The sequence below is a fragment of the Triturus cristatus genome, chromosome 8, assembly GCF_964204655.1.
Source record: "Triturus cristatus chromosome 8, aTriCri1.1, whole genome shotgun sequence".
Classification (NCBI taxonomy): domain Eukaryota; kingdom Metazoa; phylum Chordata; class Amphibia; order Caudata; family Salamandridae; genus Triturus; species Triturus cristatus.
The window spans coordinates 981,026,218-981,035,253 of record NC_140591.1 but is presented as its reverse complement, the minus strand read 5'-3'; positions in this window follow the sequence as shown (position 1 = coordinate 981,035,253).

Here is a 9,036-nt window from a genome sequence, read left to right as displayed (position 1 = left end):
CCATACAGTATTTAACTAGATGAGCAGCAACCTTGGGAATGCTGTCCTTCTGCCATACAGGATCTAACAGTCTACAAATACCCCTTGCACTGATGTGGGCTGGCCCATGCGCCATAGTGACCACAGGGAGGACATATGCATCTGGTAACATCCATCTCTGTTTTTCTGACTTATCTGTCCAACACCCATCCTCATCTAAGCGTGCAGTGCTTTCCTGCCATACTGCTAACTACTCAATTGTTGCCTCACTTTGGATCTCCTTCGCATTGTCCAGCGTATCCTCAAACATAGTGACCTCGGCCACCCACCTAGCGGGACCCGCTACAAACATCCTTCTCATCTTTGTTCGAGCTGTCTCCTTAGCTGTCTGGTCTGCAAATGCATTCCCCCTTCCCATGTCATCAGTAATTGCCTTGTGGGCACTGCAATTTACCATAGTCAATTTCTTAGGAAGTGTCAAGGCAGACAGAAGCCTTTGTATAAGAGGGCCATGCTGGATGCGTGTCGCATGGGAAGTAAGGAGCCCCTTCTCTGCCCAGAGCCGCCCAAAATTATGGGCGACCCTGAAGGCGTACGGGCTGTCAGTATAAATATTAACAGCCAGTCCCTCGCTCAATTCACAAGCTCTAATAAGGGCAACCAGTTCCGCTGCCTGAGCGGACTGATAGGAAACTTGTGATGTTTCAACTACCATATGCAGTGTAGTAAATGCATACGCTGCAGAGGTGGTGCCATCTGGTAATTTGAAACGAGAGCCACTGACATATAGTTCCCCTTGGGGGTCAGATTCGGGGACATCAGTTAGGTCTACACGTGCCTTCGTCTCCTCCTCTGTTTGAAAAATACAATCATGTATGTCAATATCCTCACTCTCAGAAGGGAGGAGTAATAACGTGGCTGGGTTCAGAGTGGCACATCTTTTTACCGTGACATGCGGGGTAAAGAGAGTTAGCTCATAACCCCTCAGACACGCACTAGTAAGGTGCTGCGTCTTGGTCTTATTCAAAAGGGAGTCTGCAGCATGGGGCACCATGACTGTGAGGTCAGTATCAAGTACGAGCCCAGCCGATTACCTAATGGAGACGGCCACAGCTGCGACTGCTCTTAGACAGCTCTGGAGGGCTCTGGCGACTGGATCAAGCAAAGCAGAAAAATAAGCACACAGCTGTTGTTTACCTCCAAAGGCCTGTCTTAAGACTGATAGCGCACAGTCAGCCATCTTGTGTACATACAGCACGAAAGGCTTCAGGTAATTAGGTGTACCAAGCTCAGGTTCAGAGCAAAGCGCAACTTTTAATTGCTTAAAAGACTGCTGACATTCAGGCGTCCAAGGCAGGGGCTTATGCACCTCTTTAGTGGTTAGCGCAAGCAGGGGCTTTATTAGTAATAAATAATTAGGGATCCAGTGGCGACAGTAGGAAGTGATGCCAATAAAAGCGCTCACATTCCTCTGAGTTTTAGGGATAGGGATTTTTAAAATGGTGTTGATGCGCTTAGGGGTCAATCTCCTACCCACCTTCGACAGTAGATGACCTAAATAGGTGACCTCCTGTCGACAGTATTGAAATTTAGAAAGGTACACTTTATGTCCATAGTGAGCCAAATGTAGCAACAACTTAACCGTACTGTCTTTGCATCCCTGTTCAGTGTCAGAAGCTATTAGTATGTCATCCACATATTGAAGCAATACATTACCTGGGGAAAGCGTGAGGGAGTCCAATTGGGATTTCAAGTCTTGGGTATATATACTAGGGCTCTCAGTAAAGCCCTGAGGAGCTCAACAGAATCTAAAGCTTCTGCCAGCTAGGGTAAAACCAAACAAATGTAGGCTGTAAGGATGGATCGGGATACTAAAGAACGCATTTTTCAATTCAATGACAGAGAAGAATTTATCAGAGGAAGGAATCATTTTCAGAAGGGCCATTAATGTCAGGGACCCCTGGGAACTGAGGGACCACTATTTTATTAACTGCGCGCAAATCAGTCACAAAACGATAAACACCTGGGTGCTCATCGGGGGAGTCTGAAGATGCCTTTTTTAGAATAGGAAGAGTAGGGCTATTGCACACATTCGCCGCTGTCTCTTCAACCACTCCCAACTCAATCAGATCTTGTATAGTTTGCAGCAAAGCTCGCTCCTCCGCTTGTGGAATTTTGTACTGGGGAATACGAGTCAAAATGGCATTGTCTTTAACTTTAATGGAAATCGGGGATATTTGCAACAGTCCCACATCTGTATTACCAGTGGCCCGCAACATGTGTGGCACATCTTTAAATTCAGCCGGGAGGGGTGCATCTTTTGACAGACATTGCTTAGTGCTACTTACGTGCAGGCCATTGTCATGTAAACACATTCCGGTGAACAAAAAATTGTAGCTTGTAGCCTCTTTAATAAATTCAAGCCCACCAAATTTTCTCCGCAATTTCATGTCAACAAAAATGGTGAATCCAAAGTAAAAGGACGGATAGTCAAGGCAAGAGGTTTGGAAATGGGGCTAAAAACCGGCACACCAGAAAAGCCTACCAAAACATTATTTTGGCCAGACAGAGCTACCCCGGGGACCAGCGAACGAGAAACAAAGCTATTCATTGCACCTGTATCTACTAAGAATTTCTTAACTGAGTCTTGCAAATGGGGCGTGGCCGAGCCTGCCAAGATGGCGGCAGCACTTCCATAGCGCTCCGCACGGCAGCCCGCAATGTCGCCATAATAATAAGCCCAAACCCGGCAACAACTTCATCCAAATGCCACCACAGCCGCTGCCCAAGAGAGGAGCACCCGGTGGACCCGTGCGGGCAGCAGAACCGATGCCCCTGAGGATGAGGGGGCTCAGATAGGGTCGCGTCCGCGCTCACAAAATGGCGGCGTGCGACGGACATTGAACGCTCCCGCGGCCGCCTGGAGTCCCGGGGACAGGGCTGGGAGATCGCTGCTACCCAGACCTTGCGGCAACTCATCATCCCGGTCGAGCAGCCCCCCGGCGGGTAAATACACCGGAACACAGGTGAGAGCGCTGCAGTGGTGGACCGGGGCCCCCCGTACACAGCAGCCCCTGTGCGATGGGGGGTCCCCGCCTGCGGAGACACTGTGACGAAGCCTAGGCCCACAGCTCCAAGTCAGTAGAGAGCCCGCACAGGACACTCTCCCCCCCCCCCGGCACGGCACCGGGCCTCGAGGTGCGCAAGGGGGTGGTGAAGCAGCCAGGTTAGCAGCCCGATGTCAGTGAATCCTCCACGCCACCGGTAATCACCCCTGGCATGGCGGCCCTGCGGCCCCAGTGGGAGCCAAGAGCTGGGAACCTGGGCAACGCGAGGAGGGGCCCTCATCCGACAAGGCGCCGAATCGAAGCCGGGCCCACCTGCGATGCTCCCACAGAATACCAACGCCAGACACCCTCCCTCGGCACGGCACCGGGCCTCGAGGTGCGCACGGGGGGAGTTATAACTGGAAGACGGACGGACACCGGAGCATTATCCACAGGGCCAGCCTCAGCCCATCACATAACGGCCCTGCACCTCAGCTGGGACCCGGGGACTCGGACCACGCGAGGAGGGGAGCTCCCACTTGGAGAAATGCCACGCTGACACCGGGGCTCGCCACTGTAATCCCACAAAATGGCACAAGACCAGGCCTCGAGGTGTGTGGGGGAGAAAAAACCAGGCAGCAGACGGGATCCAGCACAATCTGCATGTCATCAGCAAATAACCCATAAAACAGTGGGCCTACGACCCCGAGGGAAGCCGGGAACCTGAGCCTGGAGGGGGCGGCAGACCGTGAGAGCACAGCAGAGGCCTGGTCGAGGGGGGATGAGCTCACTGTCTTCGGAAGCAGAAACGCAAAAAATTGGCATGGGGTGAAGGCCGTGAGACGACAGGCGGCAAGCGCCCGATGCAGGGGTACCTCCAGCAATTATCCGTGACCTCCTCCGGGACCGGGCAGGGTACAACACTGAACGGAGAGACGGAGGGATAGAACGCTGGACTGCTACTGGGCCGTAGTGGAGGGCCCAGAGTGGAAATAATACGCAACAAAAGGCGCACAAAGAGCAACCCTGCAGACCTCTGCCCCGGGGCTACCACCGGTCCCAGACGACACTGAGCCCCCCAAAAAAGATCCACGGAGGGGCGTCCAGTCACTCTTCACTACAGTTCCATGGAGGGATCCACCCCCGGTAGCACCCTCACCAGTCAGCACGGGGAGCAGTCCAAGCAGATAGGAGACCCTCGCCCATCAGCGACCGGATGTCAGGTGGGAGAAATACCCTGTCTAAGAGTGAAGGCCACCTCACTGGAGATACAGATCCCGATCGTTAGTGGCCCAAGGGACCTCCATAGAAGAAGAAGGACCACAACATTTACCGGTGACCGTTTTCGAGCGGCGTGATCACTATGGGGCACCCACATGCAATGGGCACTTCGCAGGCCTCAGGACTGCCGAGAACAACATCCCCGACTCCTCACCCTATGCAACAAGGAGGGGATCCCACGACCTCGGAGTCCATGTCGAATAAACTGGACAAAGTCCCTGCGGCTATTGAACAATCACGGGTAACCATGGAACACAAGTTCGGAGAACTGGCTACAGACATCAATTTGCTTCGAGATGACCACAGAAAGCTGGCGGACAAAGTCAAGCAAGGAGAGAAAACATTGCATACTCTGGAGCCACAACTAGAACAACAACAAGACACTCTGGCGGACCTGAAAGCTCGAGTGAAGATCCTTGAGAGCAAAACGGATGATTTAGAGGGACGGTCCCGCAGGAGTAACATCCGCATTATTAATCTTCCGGAGGGAGTGGAGGGGGCCGACCCTCTCGGATACATTACAACATGGATCGCGACATTCACACAAGCGAAGGACCTGACCTCATTCTTCTCCGTAGAAAGGGCACATCGGGTACCGGCCAGCAAACCACCGCCGGGGTCACCACCCAGACCATTTCTCCTAAAACTGCTCCATTTTCAAGACAGGGATGCTATCCTCCGAGCGGCAAGATGGCAGGGAACACTCAGAGTAGAGACCAAACAAGTCATGCTATTCCCGGATTATTCGCGGGCCGTTCAGCAACAAAGAGCCACCTTTATGGCGTCAAATGCCTCTTGCGCCAAAAGAACATTCAATATGCGCTCCTGTTCCTGGCCCGACTCAAGATCATATACAATGGAAATACACACTTTTTTCTCGGGTCCCGCAGAGGCCAGCGGCTGGGTGGAGCAGCACCTATCACAAGTAGTCATCCCCAGAAGGGTGCAAACCCATCGACCGGCAGGTCGACGACGACGGCAGCAGAAAAAAGTCACGCTTACACAACTGAGCTCGCGTTTGAACTCCTCTAACAAGAGCTCTCCTGATCTCGACCAAATCATGGCGGAGCGCCGGAGAGCACTGCAGGTGGCTGCAGAGATGGGACCCCCGGGGGACAGTTCGGACGGCGAGAGAGGCCTGCATCTCTTCACTTCAGAGGAAGAGGGCAGGCACACAAATTCTCCTGGTGATGGTTCAATGGCACCACCAATAGTGACCCCCCCAAACGGCAGACACTCTGATCTGATATACGAAGAACGGAATAACATAAAGCATGGGGGCATCCGCTGAGAACTCTACACCTCCTTAAACCAAAAAACGTTGTTTGTTAGTGAGAGGATGCTCCTGCAACCAGTCCTACATGTAAGAAATAGACAGGAGGTACACAGTAGAACACTGCACCGGACGGCAATGGCTGGCATAGCCTCGGTTGGGCACTACCAAGACAGAGTCAACGAGCGGGTAGCAGCAGCGACAGCGCCGGGAGGAGGCGGATGACCACTTCCCCCACGCAACGAACTAAAGTTTGCACATGATGTGCAGTTTGGACGAACCGCCCCGAGTGTTAGGTCCTATAAGTTGTGACTGTTTCCCATTGGTTCACTTTATCCCCCTGTATTTTACATTCCCATCACACCCCACAGAGGAGCACACACACGACAATGACTATCTCGGTTCAGGGACCACTGGCAAGAAGGATTTTTATTTATGGGGCGTGATTCTGTTCTATTGCTACTCGGTGGGAGGAGAGCAAGAAAGAGGGCGGAGACTTCAGGCCAGAAGAAACACCACCTAGTCACTAAACGCAATGGCAGCCCAGATCCCTAATACGGACCTGAAGATTATTACGCTGAATGTCCTGGGCATGCACACAGCAAATAAAAGGTACGCGATTTACGCCTACATTAAACGACAACACGCCCAAATAGCTCTCCTACAGGAGACTCACCTGACGGCAATGGAGGTGGATCGCCTACGTAAGAAATGGCGAGGTATTATATGTGCTACAACATATTCCTCATTCGCCAGGGGAACCCTGATATGGGTAAGGCAGGGGGTTCCCTTTCGAGAACAATCCTGAACGATAGACAAAGAGGGCAGATACTCCCTACTAGCGGGACTCCTGGAGGGCAAGGATATAATGGTTAGAAGTATTTATGCCCCAAATATAGAACAGGACCAATATTGGGCCCGCCTTACTGGAGCATTAACGCAATACACATCATGGCCTTGGCTGTTGGGAGGGGATTATAACTGCGCACTAGACATTAACTTAGATAGGTCTCACTCCCCTCTGCCACGGTCCCCAGCGTGGAAACAGACAGAGCAATTCCAAACATGGCTTACCCACTGGTCATTAGCAGATGCCTGGCGGGAGAAGAACCCAAATATAAAAATATGTTCCTTTTAGTCCAACCTGCACAACCTCAGGGTACGACTAGACAGATTCCTCTGCCCCACAGCGCTGCTCCCCCAAATACAACATGCAGACTATCTAGGCAGAGTACTTTCTGATCACGACGCACATTCTGTGATCTTCAGATGGAGGCCGCCCCACCCTCCGGTACCCATGTGGAAATTGCCTCGAGAGTGCTTTACAGATCAGGTGTTCTGTCACACACACGCCGATTACATACAGGATTATTTCACACTAAACACAGGTACAGCCTCATCCAGATCAACTGAATGGGACGCGTTTAAGGTGGAGGCTAGAGCTCACTGCATCCAGCACATAGAAAGGGAGCGAAAACTTTAGAGCAATCACTGCAAGCACTAGAAACAAAATTAGCGAACCTCACCAAAAGCATGGATGAAGGAGAGGCTACCCCAGAGCAAGTGGCGATGGCGAAAACAACATACGCGGAAACCATGAGTGACTTGCGTAAATACAATTTTAGAGCATACACTGCCAGGGCCCATCGGGAGGGAAATAGGGCGGGAACACTCCTAGCCTGGCTAGCGAAACAGGATACAAACATACAGCCGATCACAGAACTGGAGATGCGACAGGGACCCCTAAACAGTCACAAGTAGATATTATGTGCATTTTCCACGACTATTATACGGGAATCTATCGGGCTCCACCACAGCCACAGCGACTGGCATTGCCCCAATTCTTCCACACACTGCCTTTACCACGCATCCCGGCGACAGATAGGAAGACGTTAGAAACAAAGATAAAATCTCCGGACGTGACCCACGCAATCAGGGCACTGGTGCGTTGCAAGTCCCCTGGAATGGATGGCTTTCCCCTAGAATATTATACCACCTTCTCAGCTCACCTGGTTCCACAGCTTGTATCAATGTATGAAGACGCACTACAGAGAGGGGAACTTCCTGGTTCACTTCGGGAATCTACCCTGGTCACATCCCTTAAATCACATAGGGATCCCACTCTTCCATCCTCATACAGACCTATAACCCTACTTAATGCGGATTGTAAAAATTTTAGAAACATTTTAGCAGACCGGTACATTCAAGTCCTCCCGCAATTGATCCATCCTAACCAAAATGGGTTTCTCCCCAGGCGCAGCGTTTCACAGAATATTCGTAGACTCTTCCATATCAAAGACAGAGTGAAAGAGACCTTCCCACGTGCCGCATGCCTAATTCTAGACCTTGAAAAGGCCTTTGACACACTACTATGGCCATACCTATTCGCACTCCTCCGTAAGGCACGGGTCGGCCCGACCCTGCTGGCATACACAGCAGGGGCCTCACGACTAGAGTGAGAGTGGGGAGGTACATCTCAGCTCCTTTCCCGGTGGAACGGGGGACGAGGCAAGGGTGCCCCTTGTCTCCCCTCCTTTTCGCCATGGCGGTGGAACCACTGGCCATCCGTTTGAGACAGGGGAGTGGGGAGTGGGACATCCCAATAGCGGACACAATGCATAGTGTATTACTGTATGCTGAGGATCTCCTGATTTACGTGAGAGATATTACCAGCGACCTCACGCCGATATGGACAATACTACAGGACTTCACAGAGGTCTCAGGCCTCAAAGTTAATTGGGAAATATCGTCGATCTTTCCGTTAAGCCCCCACCTAGCCCCCTCGGAAATAGCGATTGGGCCCCAGACGCTCGGTTGGAATGCCACGGCACCCCGATACCAGGGAGTGCGACTATATCACTCGCCCGAGAGTCTATATGAGGGAAATCACCGCAGGACGTTGGTGGGACTGCGTGCGTCGGTTGCGTTCTGGAAGACTCTGCCTTTGGCCCCCATAGGAAGGGTAGCTCTAGCGAAGATGATTATGGTACCCAGGCTACTCTACTCTCACTAATCTCCCAGTAATACTACCTCGCTCCTTTTTTCGGGAACTAGATGCGCTACTCACAACCTTAATATGGGGGGTAGACACAGGGTAGCTCTACAAACCCTGTATTTGCCCATGACGCAAGGGGGTCTGGGAGCCTTCGTGGCTGTCCCATTGGACGGCAGAGCGCCACATAGAGGAGACATTCTCCACCAGCGGCCGGATTCCTCTTCCAGCACTTCGGAGATTACTGATGCCGGGCACCAAACCTGAGCGTACTCATCCCCTGCAGGTAGTGATAGCCCATAAATGCATGATGCGCATACATTGCATGTCAAGGGGTCAGCCCCTCTACTCCCCATTGCTCCCATTAGTGGGATTTCCTCAGCGGGAGAAATATTACACCTCTAGCGCCCTCCGGGTATGGACGGAGCATGAGGTGACAGAAGTCGATTCCATGTTCGAAGATG